Source organism: Lissotriton helveticus, chromosome 5_1, assembly GCF_964261635.1.
Source record: "Lissotriton helveticus chromosome 5_1, aLisHel1.1, whole genome shotgun sequence".
NCBI classification, from domain to species: domain Eukaryota; kingdom Metazoa; phylum Chordata; class Amphibia; order Caudata; family Salamandridae; genus Lissotriton; species Lissotriton helveticus.
This window is the reverse complement of record NC_136065.1, coordinates 1131278316-1131295601: the sequence shown is the minus strand read 5'-3', so window position 1 is coordinate 1131295601 and position 17286 is coordinate 1131278316. Positions and strand designations below refer to the sequence as shown.

The 17286-nt window shown below is 44.5% G+C and overlaps 1 protein-coding gene across 11 annotated transcripts in view; it reads right to left on the bottom strand.

Moving 5' to 3' along the window:
• ADD3 (adducin 3) overlaps window positions 1–17286 on the bottom strand; it is a 455953-nt gene that overhangs the window by 238380 nt on the left and 200287 nt on the right. For 2 of the 11 annotated variants that reach the window (XM_078643754.1, XM_078643755.1), the window contains exon 1: window positions 8813–8833. The exons of 7 other annotated variants lie outside the window; for them this stretch is intronic. The gene's annotated coding sequence lies outside the window, so the exon portion shown is untranslated. Of the gene's footprint in view, window positions 1–8460; window positions 8587–8812; window positions 8834–17286 lie in introns of those variants that run through there. 2 more of the 11 variants (XM_078643753.1, XM_078643756.1) reach the window with 2 other exon arrangements.

Below are 17286 nucleotides of genomic sequence, written 5' to 3'. Positions count from 1 at the left end.
TCGGTATTTACCGAATCGGTAAATACCGAATTTCACAAGGGTGCAGGGGGTGTCACTTTGACACCCTCTAGCACCCCCAAAACGGGTTCAGGTGCCATGTGGCAGGCATGCCTGCCCTAAGGGCAGGTCTGCCTGTCATATGGCACAGGTGTGCATGCACACATGTGCATGCACACCTGAATCGGTATTTTACCATCAACTTGTATTTGATGGTAAAATACCGATTTTTTAGGGCTTGTGGGACTCAGAAGAGTCCCACCTACATCTCGATTTTACCGATTCTGTAAAAATACCGGTCGGTAAATTTACCGACCGGTATATTTACAGATTCGGTAAAATTACCGAAATGGCCTGTTTTCAGGCACCTACATCTCAAAAGCCAAATACCGGTCGGTAACGGCCGAATTCGGCCGTTACCGACCGGTATTTGGCTACCTACATCTGGCCCTGAGTGACAACCACAATGTCACTTTCACTAACATCATTAACATGGAACGTTAATGTTTTGGGAACGAAAATTAAATAAGGCTTGGTCTCCAGGGCACAGATGCACCACAAAGCTGATCTAGTGTTCCTACAGGAAATACACCAGAGGTACAAATTGCCAGATTATACAACAAGGGAAATTTCTGATAACCCCAGATTTCTCACCTTCTGAATATTCCTCAGGAGTCAGACTGGATCTAGAAACTTTTCAGCTGTACCCCTGCACTGCTGTTGTACTGCTCCGGAACTCATGTGAGGTGCCGATATAAGCACCACTCTGGCATGCTGATGTCAGCTCCTTTTTTTCTTCACCAGAAGCAGATCTGGAGCTATCTCTAGGCTCTGCGACAACTTACCATGCACATTTTACAGTTTGCAAGGAAAATGTCACCTACCTGACATTTTTTACATTTAAACCCTGCAAGGACTGTCACAAGCAAATGTCTGTGACAGGTCTTATATAGGTTTCCCGATGTAGGAAAGCCAAAGAGAGGAACTCACTGCTGCACTGCTCTAGCAGTCACCCACGGAGCCTCAAGGATAAGCTGCTCTTAGGACAGTTCCTGTGAATACAACGTAACTGCATGAAGAGGTTTGATTACTTCAGTCAGATTCATTGATTCAAAAACTGATTGAGAGTGGGTACGCCAGACGCCTGGCAAGGAAAAGAGCCTGGATCAACCCCTGAGAAGTAATCTTGAACCACGACAGAGGGATAACAAATGTGAGTGCATAATTGCGTAAGCACCTTTAACCCAGAAGGCAATAAACTCAAGATTTTTTTTTTTAAACACTGGAAATTGGTTGAGGATTATCTTACCACCTGAGAAGAACTCATGTTCTCATTCAAAAGAGACACTTTCAGCCACGCCCTGGTTAGGGCTGCCCTTCCACCGCCCCCCAGAGTTCCATTTGATTCACAATGGGGCCTTGCACCACTCATAGATCACTCCAATTGCGGTCATTGTGTGGCATGTAAATACTGCCCGAATAGTAAGATTTCTGTGCATCTTAACATGAATTTTCCTTCTTTCACTATTTGCAATAGCCATGATGTAATGTATGCAATAATGTGCCCGTGGGACCTTATATGCATCGGTCAAACCACGCAAAAAATCAAATGACAGATTCTATAACAACGCAGCAGGATCAAGTGTGCATTCGCAGGTAAAACATTTCAAACTTCTAAAGCATACAGCGGACGACCCACGCTGGCAAGGTACTGACCATTTGAAGCTGGCCCCGCGCGGAGGGGACCGCTCTAACGCCCCATCCTGCCAGGAATTGCATTGGATTGATAAGTGAACTCTATTGCGCTTGGTCTGAACACCGTTGAAGACTGGAGGCAAGCAGCCTTTTTCTAACCACAATGTCAGTAGTTTACTTCATTGCACAAACGACAATTGTAGCCTTGTTTTGCAAAATACAACAGTCCATTTGTTCTATAGACACAAGTTTAACAATCACATGCATATAAGTGACACGGTACATCTACAACCCTCTTTTTCCAAGCTTTGTTTTCTGCTCCTGTCCTGATCTAGCGGTCCATACAAAATACAATAAAGTTCGGTTCATTCACATGAGTATCCCAGAGCAGTCAGCACCAGGCCAGGGCATTCTTGCCTGACCTACCATTTTCACTTAGGGCTGACATTCACTAGTTGCACTCATCTGCAGTTTAGAACATACTTGAGCAATATGTGCCTTCTTTTTTGTCAAGATCTGGGTCCTTATACACGAATGTGTTCTATACTCCCTCAGGATAGTTTGTTTGTTTCGATAGTAGTTCCTTCAATTGCAGGAACTACGATGCGTTTAATTTTTACTTTCATTTCTTATTTTGCCCAATACTTCACTTGAGCGCTCCCGCACTACTGTTTACTGGCTTAGAATGATGGGAAATCCCCCGGGAGATTTCCAATTAAGCTACAGCACGTGCAGCGCTCCCGATCACAACTTCCGCACATATGGCAGCCCGAGCACACACACGCTCGCAGCCCTGCACAAGAGACGCGTTTCCAGCGCTCGGTAAAACTTCATTGTTTTCAGGGACCTGCAGCTTCACCACCACATGATGGCAGTCTGCCACCATGTGAAATCATTAGGTGATATTTTCCTTTAATTTATATCTTCCAGCATACACTGAGCCTCGGCGGTGTCCGAAAGGCATGAGGGTAAGATCTGTACCCTTGTTGTTTTCGAACAAAGCTTCTCAGCCCGCGCGTGGGGAAGGTTGTATGGCGGTCCTATACCAATAGTTGTTTTATTGACCCACTTTTTCTTGCTTTGGTTATAATTACCCATTGCTTGGGTCGTCCTCCTCAGAGACACAGAGCCTCACCACACACACACACATTGATCCTGTATGGTGTTACTTTTGTACTGGGTGAGTTCCCCCACCCATATGCCTGATTCAGCATGAGGTTTATTGAATCGTGCCCCAATTATTTATTCATGCACCTTCATTGCAGAGTTATCACTATGAACCATAATGTTCTGTGAGCCAACAGATTTCAGCCTAGATTTCACCCGCCATCAGGCAACCCTTGTAAACTGCAACTCTTTATGGAGGCTCTCATTATGCCTCGGCGAGCCCCCTGCAGGACCTCATATTGAGCTGGCTACGTTTCTGTGCACCATTTTCAAGCCTCTAATACGGGTACTTTATACATTTAGAATTGAGAATTGCCTCATCTAAGTGTATCCAACCATTGTGGCAGATCCTGTCCACTTTGTACTTGCAGATATCCACCTCAGAAGTAACACCTTTTAGGTAGGTTACAGCATTAATCTTCCACCACATGCAACAACGTGAATATTCTACGTGTGAACTGAACTGTGCTTTCTTCCTAGGTGTTTCCCATCCTCTCTGGTCATCCTGATGATGACCCTCTAGTAATAAGTATTTGGGGTCGAAACATTGGCAAAATAATAGTGTACTGTTTGTATGTGATTTGGACCCCTTCTCTCTGTCCCAGAGTGTGTATCGACACCACTGCATCCTTACCAGTCACTATTCATGTACATATGCTGTACAGCACATGGCAAATGTATATACTCCCCTATTTTATTTTCACTGCACTCCTGCGTCGTTGGAAGCACCACTGTATCTTCCATTCAATTAAATCAGCATTTCTAAAGCGCAACTGTCACCTCTAGGGGTATCTGGGGGCTGTCTCTCCGTCAAAAAGCCAGATCTTGAGCCTCTTTCTGAAGTCTGCCAGCGAGGGGGCCGGAGGCCCATTATTGAAATGGGAAGGGCACTGTCTGCAGTTAAGGTAATATTTTGTCCATGTTAATGCTGTTCAAACTTGTATTTATGGTTCATTTTATGAAGCCTTTATTATTAGGGTGAGCACACTAAGTAAATGTTGTAAGCTCTGACTGCACTAATGACAGTGGGTCCAGGATAAAAATGTGTACACACCTTTTCAAAGTTTAGCAATATGAGGCTACGTATAATGCTTCCAGAATGCTCTGATTTGGTGCAAATATTTGCAGAAGCTTGAAAGCAAGGCTGATGATTCTTTGATTTCAAAATAAAATGTGGATTAAAAAAATGATAGCTGGGAAAAAACATTTTGCTCAACTACTACAAAATTTCAGGTACCATTTCTTTGCAGCATCATTTAGTAACGTGTTGACGCATGCTAGTGTTTCCCAAAAATATTAATTATGGAAAATCAGTGTAACCAGTTTCAATAAGATTATGGCAAACACAAATAAACCAGCAGTGGTAAAGCCAGTAGGTATGAAATTGGAGGTCAGTTTTTCAGTTTGTCAATATGTGACTTGTTTTGGCATGGTTTTTGTAAAACCTTATTGGTGTGGAAGCTGCCAGGCCATCACCATTATAACAAACATTGGCAAAATCAAAAATTGTTTTTGGTATCAAAAAGCATACACTGCCACAGTAGTTACTGGCCCTGAACAAATCTACATTGTGTTCCAATATGCCAAACATCGGTGGACTAATTTTATATTCTGATTGAGGTTTTCTGTCACCATACTTTGAGCACCTATATTGGCTCTGCATGCCATTTACGGAGTGGAATGGCATCAGTGTAGAGCCATCTACAGGCATGCAGAGGTACTGCTGAAAAGTTTACTGAGCCGGTCTGGCGCCTGGGGGAATATTAAAAAATTGAGGAATCTATGGTTAGATAGTCTCTCTACCAGAAAGTGTTACTGAAGGTAAGTAACTTCTACATTTGATACTGAACCACTCTGTATTTACAGGTCGAATGACAGAGGTTGCCATCTTACTAAAAAGAAGGAGAAAAACAGTGGCCTTCCATCCCTACCAAACATGATCTGATTCAAATGGGAGCTATACATCCGTACTGGGAGATTGGGAAGTAGAAATCATAATGCTGGTGAAGTAGAAATCAATAATGCTGGCGAGTATGTATCTCCCCAACTGGCTTACAAACTGAAACACTGCAAGTGTCCGTCCAAACTGGAAGACTGGCAAGCTTTATTCAGACGATGCATAAGAATTTGTTTTAATTGCAAGAATTGTGATTAAACTATTACATGATATGTACACGTAGGCATACCACACAGGGAAATTTTTGGCAGACATAAGAATCACCAATTTGTAATGATGCACAAAGGAGGAAAACCAAGGAATCCATGCTTATCATATTGACTAATATCACTACCAAACAAGGACATTAAGATATTGGCCAAAGTAATAGCAAACAGACTGTGGGGTATAATAACGGAGAGGCTTCATCCGGATCAAATGGGATTTATGCCCTGGAGATCCACCAAACTCAATCTCAGGCTGCTATATAATAACTTGGTTAAAGCGGGAGGTGTTAAAGAAGCGATCATTCGCATTACTAAATACAAATAAACCTTTTGACTCTTTGGCATGACCATTACTGTCTGACATCCTAGGTAAAATTGGATTGTGTCCGGAGTTTATCAAATGGATCACATTACAGCACTGTGAACCTATGGCAAACGTTGGTGTTAAAGGAACTCTGTCCCAAAGATCCTGGACGGGCACGAGACATGAGTATTGAACCCCTAGCAGAGTGGATCCACGATGATGTGCAATTTCGGGTTTGGGTATGAAAAGAGAGTTACGATGAAAGAGTATCCCTTTACGCTTTTGATATCCTGTTCTACCTAGCTGACCCAGACGATTCTCTTTGTAGATTAAAGGATATTTGGCATTTATCTGGAATATGTATCAATTGGAAAAAATCCCTAATTTACCCATTAGGAGTGTGGATACCGGGAGAGGCCATGCCCCTGACCACAAAGACCTGCCATGTAAGTACTTAGAGGTGTGGCTTTCCCAAAGAGATCAAAAACACAACTCACAAATTACTAATTGGGCTGATAATTTAACACCCCTGCTGAGTAAACTGGAGGCAGATTCAGTGAACTGGTGTACTCTACTGATTTCCCTGATGGGGCGAGCTGCTATGGATAAAAGGATTGGTTGCCCAGGTTTACGTATATCTTACAAAACGGCCCATATAAGATACCAAACATCTGCTTAAAAAATAAAAAAAAAACAAGGAAGCTGCTGTTGGCGGACGTCCCCTTGCAAATAGCATACAAAACTTTATAAAGACCAATGTATCAAGGGGGAACAGCACAGCCAAACATTTTTTTTAATTATATAGTGCCCCAGATGTGTAACGAAAACCAATGGGCCTATGACCAACCAGATAACCCGGCATACAGAATGGACAGACTAACAATAGTCAAACAAAACATACATGGCTGTATTTTATAAAGGCTGAAGGAGGGGCACGTTCTCCCCCTGCCATAAATACAGTGATCAAAACATGGTATGCTCTAAATCGAGAGATGGGATGGAAAGAAAATAGGACTTCCGAAAAGTCCTTGTGGTTGGGCACCGGACTTAAAAATGTTGCAGAAATATGGGGATTTAAACAGTGGAATAAAATTGGTATATCAGCGCAGGTAGTCTTATGGGATACGAAAAGAGAAAGTGCTATTAACCCAGAGTATGGGTATGTATTTGCAGCATCACAGAAATTTATATACCTAGTTATGACACTGTGATCATGAATACAGACAGAAGACGAAACTGATGAGGCCTCCCCACCAGAGAGATGACTATTAGGCCAACTAATGACCGCCAAAGCTACATCACTCACCTAAAACACGGTACTGTTAAAAGACCAACAAGGACTAAGAGGGAACTGGGAAAAGGAAATTGGCAAACTTTAAGACTATGTGCGCAAACGTGTTGTAAGAGTCACAAAAGCAGTTACAATAAAATCCAGGTTCACACTTATCCAATTGAAAATATTACACATAATATACTAAAGTAGAACGTTAGCACACAAATTAAACAGAGCTATAGACAAAAGATGTATCCGAGGAAGTAGACGGACGTTTGCAATCATGCATATTACATGGGACTGTCACAAAATTCACAACTATTGGAGGGCAGCGGCAAAAAGACTGGAAGATGCCACCTACAGTGCTTTTAAGATGGAAGCCTCTTTTGTTTATGGGTATATATGTGTGGAATACACATGCAACAAGTTATACAACGATACTGATAAACTTGGGATTTGTGGTTGCAAACCGGAATATTGCCAGAAGGGGCAGAGTGTGGGGGTGTCCCGGGTGCTGGAATGAGAGAAGAGAATAGACAAATGCATGATAATGGAAAATAGGATATGTAAGGGCAGAGGAACCCCAAAAAACTTCGTCAAAATAAGGGGAGGCTGGGCGCTTGACAGGGCTGAAGAGGAGTGAAGGATAGATTCTCTCTGAGGATGTTATGTCCACATGGAACTGTAAAAGGATTACACTGCCATCCCCTTGCTCCTCCCCTCACCATCTATTTTACTGTAATAAAGTATGGATATAATAAAGGATTGTATAACTTTTCGCCTGATTGAAGGCATGTGTTCAGAGTGTGGAGTTTTGGCATAAATTGATATAATGGGACATCAGGCCAAGTTATGTACTTTTCAGTTTAATTTGTTTGGCTCTAAAACTGAACCAATATAAGATTATTGCCAACTAATGTGCTCTCTCTGGTCCAGCCATGAGAGGCGGAAGAGCAGCCCATGGGAATGTGTTCTCCAGGGTCTGCGTGAGGTTGGGGGGTTGGGGGGATGGGGTAGTTTGTGGTGGTTAAGGGTGCCAGCAGCATGGGGGCGGGAGGGGGATTACCGACCCGCTCCCCACCCACCTCAACACAGGAAACGCATAAAGCAAATAAGAAACAGAAGGTTAAAGTAAAGGTATAAACTCACACAATGCGTATGCAACACTGTAAGCAGCAGCATACAGTCAAATCAAGCTGTGTTGTCTGTTTATATTAGAATGCTTCAGGCCAGTCAGTAGGGTCACTATTAAAGATAGTTCTGATATGCCTGGTAATAATTACAAGTATATTAGATTGATTTTACTAAAAGAAATGTATGTCGGCATTTATTCGCAGATGAAGTGATCTGTATACTCCTGAGAAAGGAATAGACCATTCACCTTTGACTACATGACTGAAGACAACAAAGTAACTGGGAAATGCGTTCAAAATAAACATCTTGAATACTGGTGCAGCCCACTACTCTGAGAAAAGAGGGACCTTGTACCGTTATTGCCAAGGTCAGGCAAGAGGTTCCATACATTCACATTGGCAGACTCAAGATCCTCGTGCCTGACCTTACGGCAAGAGTCTACTAATCGCAGCAATTTTCGGCAGGGATAATATATGTCAAAGTTAAACTGCTGTTCATATACAGCCATTTTTGTACAGCGAAATATTAAAATTAATATTTAGATAGAAATTTTCGACTGTCTGCAAATTATAGCTTAATTTTCCATTTTAAAAGAGCAAGATTTGCAAGTGACGAGTCAAACTGTTAATTGAGAATATTCCACGCATCAAGCCATCAGAGCAGCCATTTCATGCTTTGCACACAGCGGATACAGCTCACAACTCGTATACACCGAGATACCTCTTACCCCTCACTGCGACCTCTGTGCTTTTGCCAGAACTTCCTTCCAGAAACCAGTATCTTTATTCTTGGACATACAGTCAGCCGTGCACAAGTTTCGCGCACTCCACCCTTCCTGTGGTTAACTCTCCGCGTGCACTGACGGCAGTAAGGCAGTGAAGCATTCAGTACGAGCACGGCGACCGTTTACGGCTTCATATTTGTCACAATAATAGCCCGGTCTGCTGCTCTCAGTGAATAGCCGAGCACAAAGCAAGGCGTTGCTGCTTCTCTCCTTCAGGAAATGCTCGCTGCCCTCTTGCACACATTTAAAGTCTACGCTCTCCATTCATCCCACTTCTAGTTCAGTTACTGCTTACCTTCAAAAGGCGCGTCTTTGCATCGAACTGAAATGCCACGACAAGCCCTGCTGGCTGCCCCCTTCAGATAAGACTCCACCTCGGGGAGGAGGGGCCCCTGGGAGGAAGATACAACTACACACCAGATCCCTCCGCACGCGTTTCATTCGACAAGCGCCTCGTGTCACTCAGAGCGACCTCAACACAACCCAAACAAACATGGAAGAGGGAGAAAGACACACACCAGCAAGGAGCAGGTGCTGACACCGGGGGTGCATGGGACAGACAGCAGCGGCCTAGCTGTACTCACTCCGAAGTGAAGTCTGCTGTTATTCTACAGTTCTTTCATCCACAGGATGACCAGATGGCTTCCTCACTGGAACTCCACTTGTCCATTCCAGGAATTTGCTTTTGCTCGTCAGTGCATTCTGGGAATTGTATTCTTGGTTCATATATTAAATGAGTCAGTTTCATCTACACACCTGATAATGATGTGTAAAAGCAGAGTCCAGGAGTTGAAAAATTGTGTCCTAATTACGGCTGGGTGAAATTTCATTTATTCCGGAGTAATCTCGGTAATTCTGTGTTACTCTGAAGTATAAATGTTAATAACGCCCGCTCGTGTAATTAAGACAAATTCGGGAGGAAAAAGTCCAAACTAGAGAACGCATTTAGGAAGGGCAAGGACAGTTAGCTCTCGCTATTCATGTTTTATGGCATTTAGTGCTAGTTTTTGTAGCACAAAACGCACCTGTGTATCCATTTCGGATGTAAGGGTGCATTTTGCGCTAAGAATCTAGCTTAAATGCTGGGAGTCATATGTGTGGAAATCCACCCAAAATGCACACTTAGCGAGAGCAAGCGGCTGCTTATTCTCACTATTCATTTCTGTTGCATTTAGTGCTATTTCTTAGAGCAAAATGAATACTCGCACCAAATTTGGGAAGTGAGGGGGCATTTTTGCACTAAGAAAATAGTACTAAAGAACAAGATCCTGACCTGTGGTAAGGCTTTATGAGGTAGAGACGACTTAGCCGTAGAATCTTTACTGTAGAATTTTCCCCAAGTGTCAGACTGAGCTCTGATATTTTCAAGCAGTAAGTACCCCTGCGTGCCGGTAGGTTGCGTCATTTGGCTCCACATTAGCATAGTCCGTGCCAGAAGTGACATGCAGGGTGCCTATATAGGCACCACTGCCGCATGCGGACCAGTTTCTTTTCCCAACTTTCCAAACTAGAAGAACGGAGCCATGAGGAACACTGACGGACTTGTATGCATGTCTAAGGCCCTCAGAAGGGTGAACCTACTGGGTAATCAGTTTGCAGAGTTGGAATGATAAGAGGGTCGGTAAGGAATCTGTGGCTAGATAGAGTCTCTACCAGATAAGGCATTACAGAAGGGAAGTAACTTGTTCATCTGATAGAGATTTCTAGCCGTAGATTCCTTCCCTTAGAATAGATACCAAAGTATTAACTCCCCGAAGGTGGGCCTACGGAATGGATTTTAGAAAAAAAAGTGCTACAGGACAGAATGGGGAAAAATACCAGTCATGACGGAACTGACCATCCAGGCAGTAGTGCTTAGTAAACGTGTGCAGAAATGCCCACATAGCTGCCTGACTGATGTCGAGGGCAGGGACTCCACGAGCTAATGCACTGGTCACAACCATGGCTCTTGGGAAATTAGCAATATAGTATTCAAGGGGCTGTGCTTTTTGGCCAATGCATTGCAGATCTTTATGCAGAGCACGATCCATTGTGAGATGGTCTGTTTTTGAAAGGCCTTCCCTTTCTTGGTTCCTACATATCCTATGAAAAGTTGATTGTTCCACCCAGAACTCTTTTGCGCAGTCATAGCATGACGACAACGCACTTTTTGGGTCCAGGAGATGGAGTCTCTATTCTTCATGAGAAGGATGAGGTGGAGTAAAAAAGGTAGGAAAGGTGATATTTTGGCCTACAAGGAAGGGAGACACAACCTTCAGAAGGAAAGAAGCACAAGTTCGACGAACCAGCTTGTCTGGGTATAAGATGGTATAAGGAGGGCGCAGAGAGAGCCTACAGTTCGCTGACCCTCCTGTGCGATATTATAGCAGCTAAAAAAGCTATTTGGATGGTTAGCAAAAGGAGTGTACAGTGGTACAGCGGCTCGAAAGGCGAGTATATCAGAAAAGACAGAATCAGATTGAAGTCTCATGATGAATTGCCTGGGAGGAAACATACATTAAAGAACTTTGAGAAACCTAGGCAAAAAAGTTGACTTTAACACAGAAGGTTGGTCCAGTAACTGCAAAAAAAAGTTGATAAACAGCCCAAACTGTGCCAGAGACGAGCCCTGCTGGGCCAAAGATAGAACAAATAGTAAAACCCGACAAAGTGGTGAAGAGAAGGTCGATGTTCTTGGATGCACACTGTGCCAGAAATTTGTTCCAACTGCAGACGTATACCATATTGTTGGAAAGACTCCTCGATGCCAGAATAACATTGCAGACTTTGGGAGGAAGGTCAAAAGCCGCCAACTGTCACCACTCAATCTCGGTACAGGACCCTCCCTTGTTGCGGTGACAGAGGATCCTCCCAATGATGCAGCCTGACCGGAGGACCGATGTTAATGCTCAATAGCTAAGAATACTAGACACTCTGTGCCTAATCCAGAGTCATAAAAATGCCTTGGACCAGGTTGTTTCTGATCTTCTTGAGAACTGTAGGCTGGAGTAGTATTGGCAGAAAGGTGTACAACAAGCCGGAGATGTACTTGAGGTGAAAAGGGTCTCCGAGCGAGAGCCACTTCAGAATGTCAAGCAGTCAAAACTGCTGACATTGTGTTCTTGGTGGTGGTGAACAGATATAACAAAGGATCTCCCCACTCTAGAATTTGACCCTGCACCACCTCTGGATGGAGGTGAAATTTGTGATCCCCTGGCCATCGACAGCTGAGTTAGTCTTACCTGGTGTTCAGAGAGCTCGCCAGATATTAAACAACCAGGGAAATGCCCTGACGTTCCAACCATGTCCAGAGATACAGCCCGGTCTGTTTTTGTTGCAGTATCACATGGCGGTGGTGTTGTCAGTGAACACCAGCTTTCCTTTGAGTCAGTTGATCTCCACATAAGTGGAGCCCCAGCCCAGAAGTGAGGGGTCTATCACTACAGTCAACTCTAGTTGGGAAGGGAGAGGGATCTGCCACTGACTCAATCGCAGTTCGTCAGCCTTCACAGCTGGTCTTTTGTAGTTCCCTCTGAGATCTGGATGATGTCTGAGAGATTCCCTGATGATGTGCCCACTGAAACTTCAGGAACCACTGCAAAGCCTGCATATGCCAACAGACGTGTCACTAGTGGGATGCAGGTGCCCATGAGGCCCAACAGTCTTAGAGTCAGTCTTGGAGAAATCCAGAAGGCTGAAATATCTGAATCAGAGCCTGAATACCCAGGAGTTGCTGCTCGGGCAGATAGACCTGAACCTGCAGTGTCCAGACCAACCCTGACGAAAGGGAGAATCGGAGACAGATTCCAGTGTGACATTGGCATGCGGATAGTGAAACCCAGCGAGTGCAGGAGGTCTGCCGTGGTCTGGAGGTGGGCAGATGACCGACTGGGGCGAGCCCGCCTTAAACAGCCAATCGTCGAGGAAGGGGAAGATTGGAACCTTTGACCTCTGAAGGTACGCTGCAACCACTGCCATCAACTTGATGAACACCTGAGCTGCACCGGTGAGGTCAAAGGAGAGCACGACAAACTAAAAGTGATCTTGGTACACTGAGAACTGCAGGTAACGCATGTGGTCATGTGGAAGTAGGAGTCCTGGAAGACTAACACAACCATCCAGTCTCCAGGGCAGACAGGTCTTGAGCTAATGTGAGCATTTTAACTTCTTTTTCAGGAAGAAGCTGAAAAGGCACAAGTTTAGGATAGAAACAAACAAGTCCTCTGTCCTTCTGGGGCATCAGAAAGTAGTGGGAATAGAAATCATGACCTAATTCTGATGCCGGCACCCTCTCGATGGCTCTCTTGGCTAAGAGAGCCAACACTTCCTGATGGAGTAGGGAGAGACTATCCTTCGTCAGGCGATCGTAAGAGGGCAGCACGGGTAATGGGGTGTCCAGAAAGGGGATAGATTAGCCCCTTTGCACTATCTGTAAAACCCACTTGTCGGATGTGATCGACTGCCAGTGGTGCAGGTGAAAGTGCATCTTGCCCCCCCACTGGATGACTGTGGTGGAATGAAGGTAAACTAAAGGGGTTTGGAGGCTGTGGCTGTCGGATGAGTGGTGGACAGGCCTGACCTCTGGCTGGTGGCCTCTTGTGGTCTGTGGAAACCACACACCCTACCACGAAAAGTTTGGGAAGCCTGTTGGCCTTGGTGGCTGGGAGGGAATGAACGTGGTTGGAAACACTTTCTGTAGTCACAAAAGGTGTGAAGGCTGACTGGGGCTGGCGAGGGGTCAAGGATAGACCCATCGACCAGGCCGTAGCTCTATCCTTTAACACTCCAGCAGGAAGTCTATCTTCTTCCAAAAAACGCGAGCGCTATCAAAGAGCATGTCCATGAGTGAGGCTTGGACATCCTCTGAAAAGCCAGTGGTACTCACTAGATGTGGTGCTTAAGGGTGATGATGATGAAATCACTCTGTCCAGCAAGTCTTTTGTGTCCAGATCACATCTGATGGTGAACTTTGCCACATCTCTCCGGTCAGCAATAGCTTGGGAGAGTTTCGCTTGAGCCACCTCCAAGAACATGGGCTGCACAGCCAAATCCCAGATCATATGGGTCTATTGGCCCAAGAGGCATGCAGTGTTCACTGACCGCAGTGCTACACTGGTGGAAGAGACCATCCTCTTCCCAAATGTGTTCAGCCCCTTGAATTCCCAATCTGGTGGAGTGGTAGGGAACGTGCCAGGATTGGCTTGGGAAGTGGAGGCTTGGACCACCAAGCTCCCTGGAGTGGGGTGCTGGGAGAAGAAACTGGAATTACCAGGAAGGGCGCAATGGCAGTGGGAAATTGTCCTTTGCACAGGAGCCCCTGTGCACAGGTTGGGCCAGACCCAAAGGAGGAATGTCTGCAAGGGCTTCATTGAAAGAGTAAGGGTTTGTTGGGGGAAAACTCCCAGCTAAACACCTCCATAAAGACTTTCCTCTTTACAGCCATGGAGGGCAGTGTAAGGCCCAAGACATCGGGCGCCCTCTGCACAACCACAGCAATTGAGGCACCCTCCTCAAGCCAGCATCTGGTGAGGTGTCCAAATCGCTGGCATCTTTCTGTTCCTTATACCATTTGTCCTCAGTGTCATCTTGGGGATGCTGGAATCCATAAGAGTCATCTGACCTCTCCCATTCATCATCCTCTCCAGGACGGTCAAAAGAAAAAGGCATTGGCTCCTACTCGGACAGGCCCCAGTCGGTGCTGGAGATCGTGTTGGACGACACCCAGCCAACTCAGTGTCATAGTGGGATATGATGATGGGGATGGCGCTGCCTTAGGGTATTGGCGGCACCAGGAGTGCTAGTACAGGGGCGGGCACAGAGGAAAGTCATGGTTAGCACAGCTATGGATCCAGCAACATATCCAAGGGGCCAGAATGGCACCAAGGGCAAACTTAACAGCGGGAATCCAGTGGGAGCCCATCCCTCACCTTTGGGGTCCGGAGGCACTCCAGAGTGGCCAGGCCACCAAAACAAGAGTTGCCTCATAGAACTCTTAGTTGGGTGGGGGTAGCTACGGCTCCGTAAAATTCAGGAATGTGCTAGGCAGACCCTTGCATGGGCTCCGCAGAAGAGTTAGGCCTAGAGTGCCAATACCCTGCACCTCGTCCATGGACTTGGACAGATACGGTGAAGTCTAAGTCCTCTTTGACTTCTTTCAGTGAGACTGACTAGCCGACTGTCGGTAGCGGATCCAGGAATAGTCCTGAGACCTTTCAAATAACCGGGATTGGGAGAACCACAGGGTCGTCGGACGTCCAGCAGTGAGGAGCTTGAGGGAACGCTCGATTAACGTCTTCAGGTGCATAACGAGGCAGTCCTCGCAGATCTTGGAGTCGTGGTCCACCTCCAAGCACCAAAGACAAACCAAGTGTGGGTCTGTCACAGACGTCGTCCTGTGACTGGCACCACATGGCTTGAAACCTACGGTTTTATTTGGGGACATCCCTAGCATACCAAGAGAAAAAATTCTTTAAAAGGTGTTAACCCAAGTCAAAAAAAGTCAGTCAAAAATTGACTAGGGGTAGCTCTTCACAGATCTGCACTGTCTGGCGCGGACAGAAAAGAACTGAAGTGAGCGCGATGGGGTGACTCTTATAAAGGCATCATGCACAAAACTTCCGGCGTGGATGACGCGGCGCCGAACACCACCTACCGGTCTACAGGGGTACTGCTCAAAAATGTCCAGATACAGTCTGATACCTGGGAAATACTATAAGGTACTGAATCTGCAACTAGAAGCCTCTATCAGATCATAAAATTACTCTTGAATAATTTTGTGGAATTTTTCGGTAATTTCATGTGATTCCGCTACATGTAATTACGCAAATTAGACCCACCCCTTGTCCCAGCAACACGCAGCTATCAGGTCACCCTATTAACCCACCCTTATACTTTGGCTAGCAGTACCAAAACCACATTCAAGAGCCCAATACAAGTTTAATGTGTCAGGTAGCCATAAACTAACTACGTGTCTGTGCTGCTATATTGGTCACAGAATGCAACAGGTATTTGTTTACAATTAACAGCTAAGACTCCTTAGAGGTAGGGTACGTGTTAAAGTACACTTTTACTGCTGTGTTAATTTACAATGCACTAAGACGGTGCATTTAAAATACCCACAACACTGAACATATAAAGGGTCATTAACCAGGACAGGAATATTGCATGCATCAGTTTCATTTGCATCATGGCTTCTTTAATGCCTTTATGCTTTCTATTATTATTGCAGCCTCAAACATCCTTGGAGAGGAGACTACTTGATGCTTTTACAAATTATGCCCCGCAAATACCTTTTCAAGTATATCTTCTGAATCTCCAAATACAGTGTTTACATCCAACTAAAAAGATTCAATCACTGAGCCTGAGGTGTGGATGAATCATTTGATGGGCAATGTCTGAATTATGTTAAATTCAAAACTTATGTTAGAGCTGCAAGCCCTGAAACCGTTGACACACATTTTACTTGGACACAATGTTTTATCACTAATATACATAGTTTACATTCAAACAAAACATATGCTCAATGCAAAATGTGTAGCCTTAATCATACTTAAATATTATAGGCTAGCAAATAAATAAAAGTGCGGTTTAAGTTAGCTTGTAAATGCCAGGTTAGCTTAAAAATAATGTATTAACACTAAATGGCCTGTTTTCCACATCGAATAGTTGTTTGCGCACAATGTTTTTCTTGCATATGTTAATTTTTTCCAGAAGCCTGCTAGCTAGTGACTATACGCTTGTTTTGTATTAGACAACCTTTAGTGAGTTCACCTGGGATGGGAGGAGGCGACGGAAAGGATGATTCATGGGAAGAACGGGCTGGACAGCAAAATATCAACATTGTAACTTTTCAAGGTTTAATGTCCGATAACCTATTGTGCCCTTATAAGAAAATGGGGAAATTACTTATTCCCATGAATTTGCTGAAATTCTATTGGAGGATTCAGAAGAAGAGAGAAAATCATGGTGAAACATAGATTAGTGTGTTTATATTAGTGCGTGTTCCTACAGTAGCTAGCGGAGATTACGGATTCCTTTCCGACATCTTGACTAGAGGCTCATCTCAGTTTCTTAGCGTTCTCTACATGAGAGGCTATTTAAGCCTATTTCCTTTATGTCAGTGGATTTATGACCGAGAAATTTTCCAGTTTGATATGCAAAGGCTTTATGCTCGTGCATTGGTTCTCTCATCAGAATTATTTATTGGGTATCTCAACTGACACCTCTTTTACTCATTACTCAAACTAACTCTAGATTAGAGAATTTCCTTCATGAAACATGCTTATTGCGTTATAACTATAACTACTATTACTCCGACTAATTTATAATTTTATCTTATACTGAAATATCAATTATTGGACTATGTTCATTTCTAATCTTAATGCCTAAAAGATTAATCCTTACAGAATAACACTGGGATACTTGAGAATTTGAAAAAATACAACTTTTAAACTCACACCTGTCTCCCTCACAACGCAGACACATCTATAATGTATATGGGACGCTGCTGCGTTTGTTAGGCAGAGCAGCAGCCTTCTTTGTTGTCAGCATTAGTTAGGCAGAGCAGCAGTTACACTGGTTTGCAAGCTTCTCTGGATTGCTTGAACAGCCCTACGTGGCGTGACACTCATGGACGTCATTTAGGGGTCGCCAGGGGCCACAGCTTTGACTCCTGGCTTGCCCCTTGCTAACCCTGGCACTGCTCTTACAACCCCTTGCCTCAGAGTGGCAAAATCAATGCCTTGAACACAGAGGCAGACAATATGTACTGTAACCAACTTATTCTGGAAA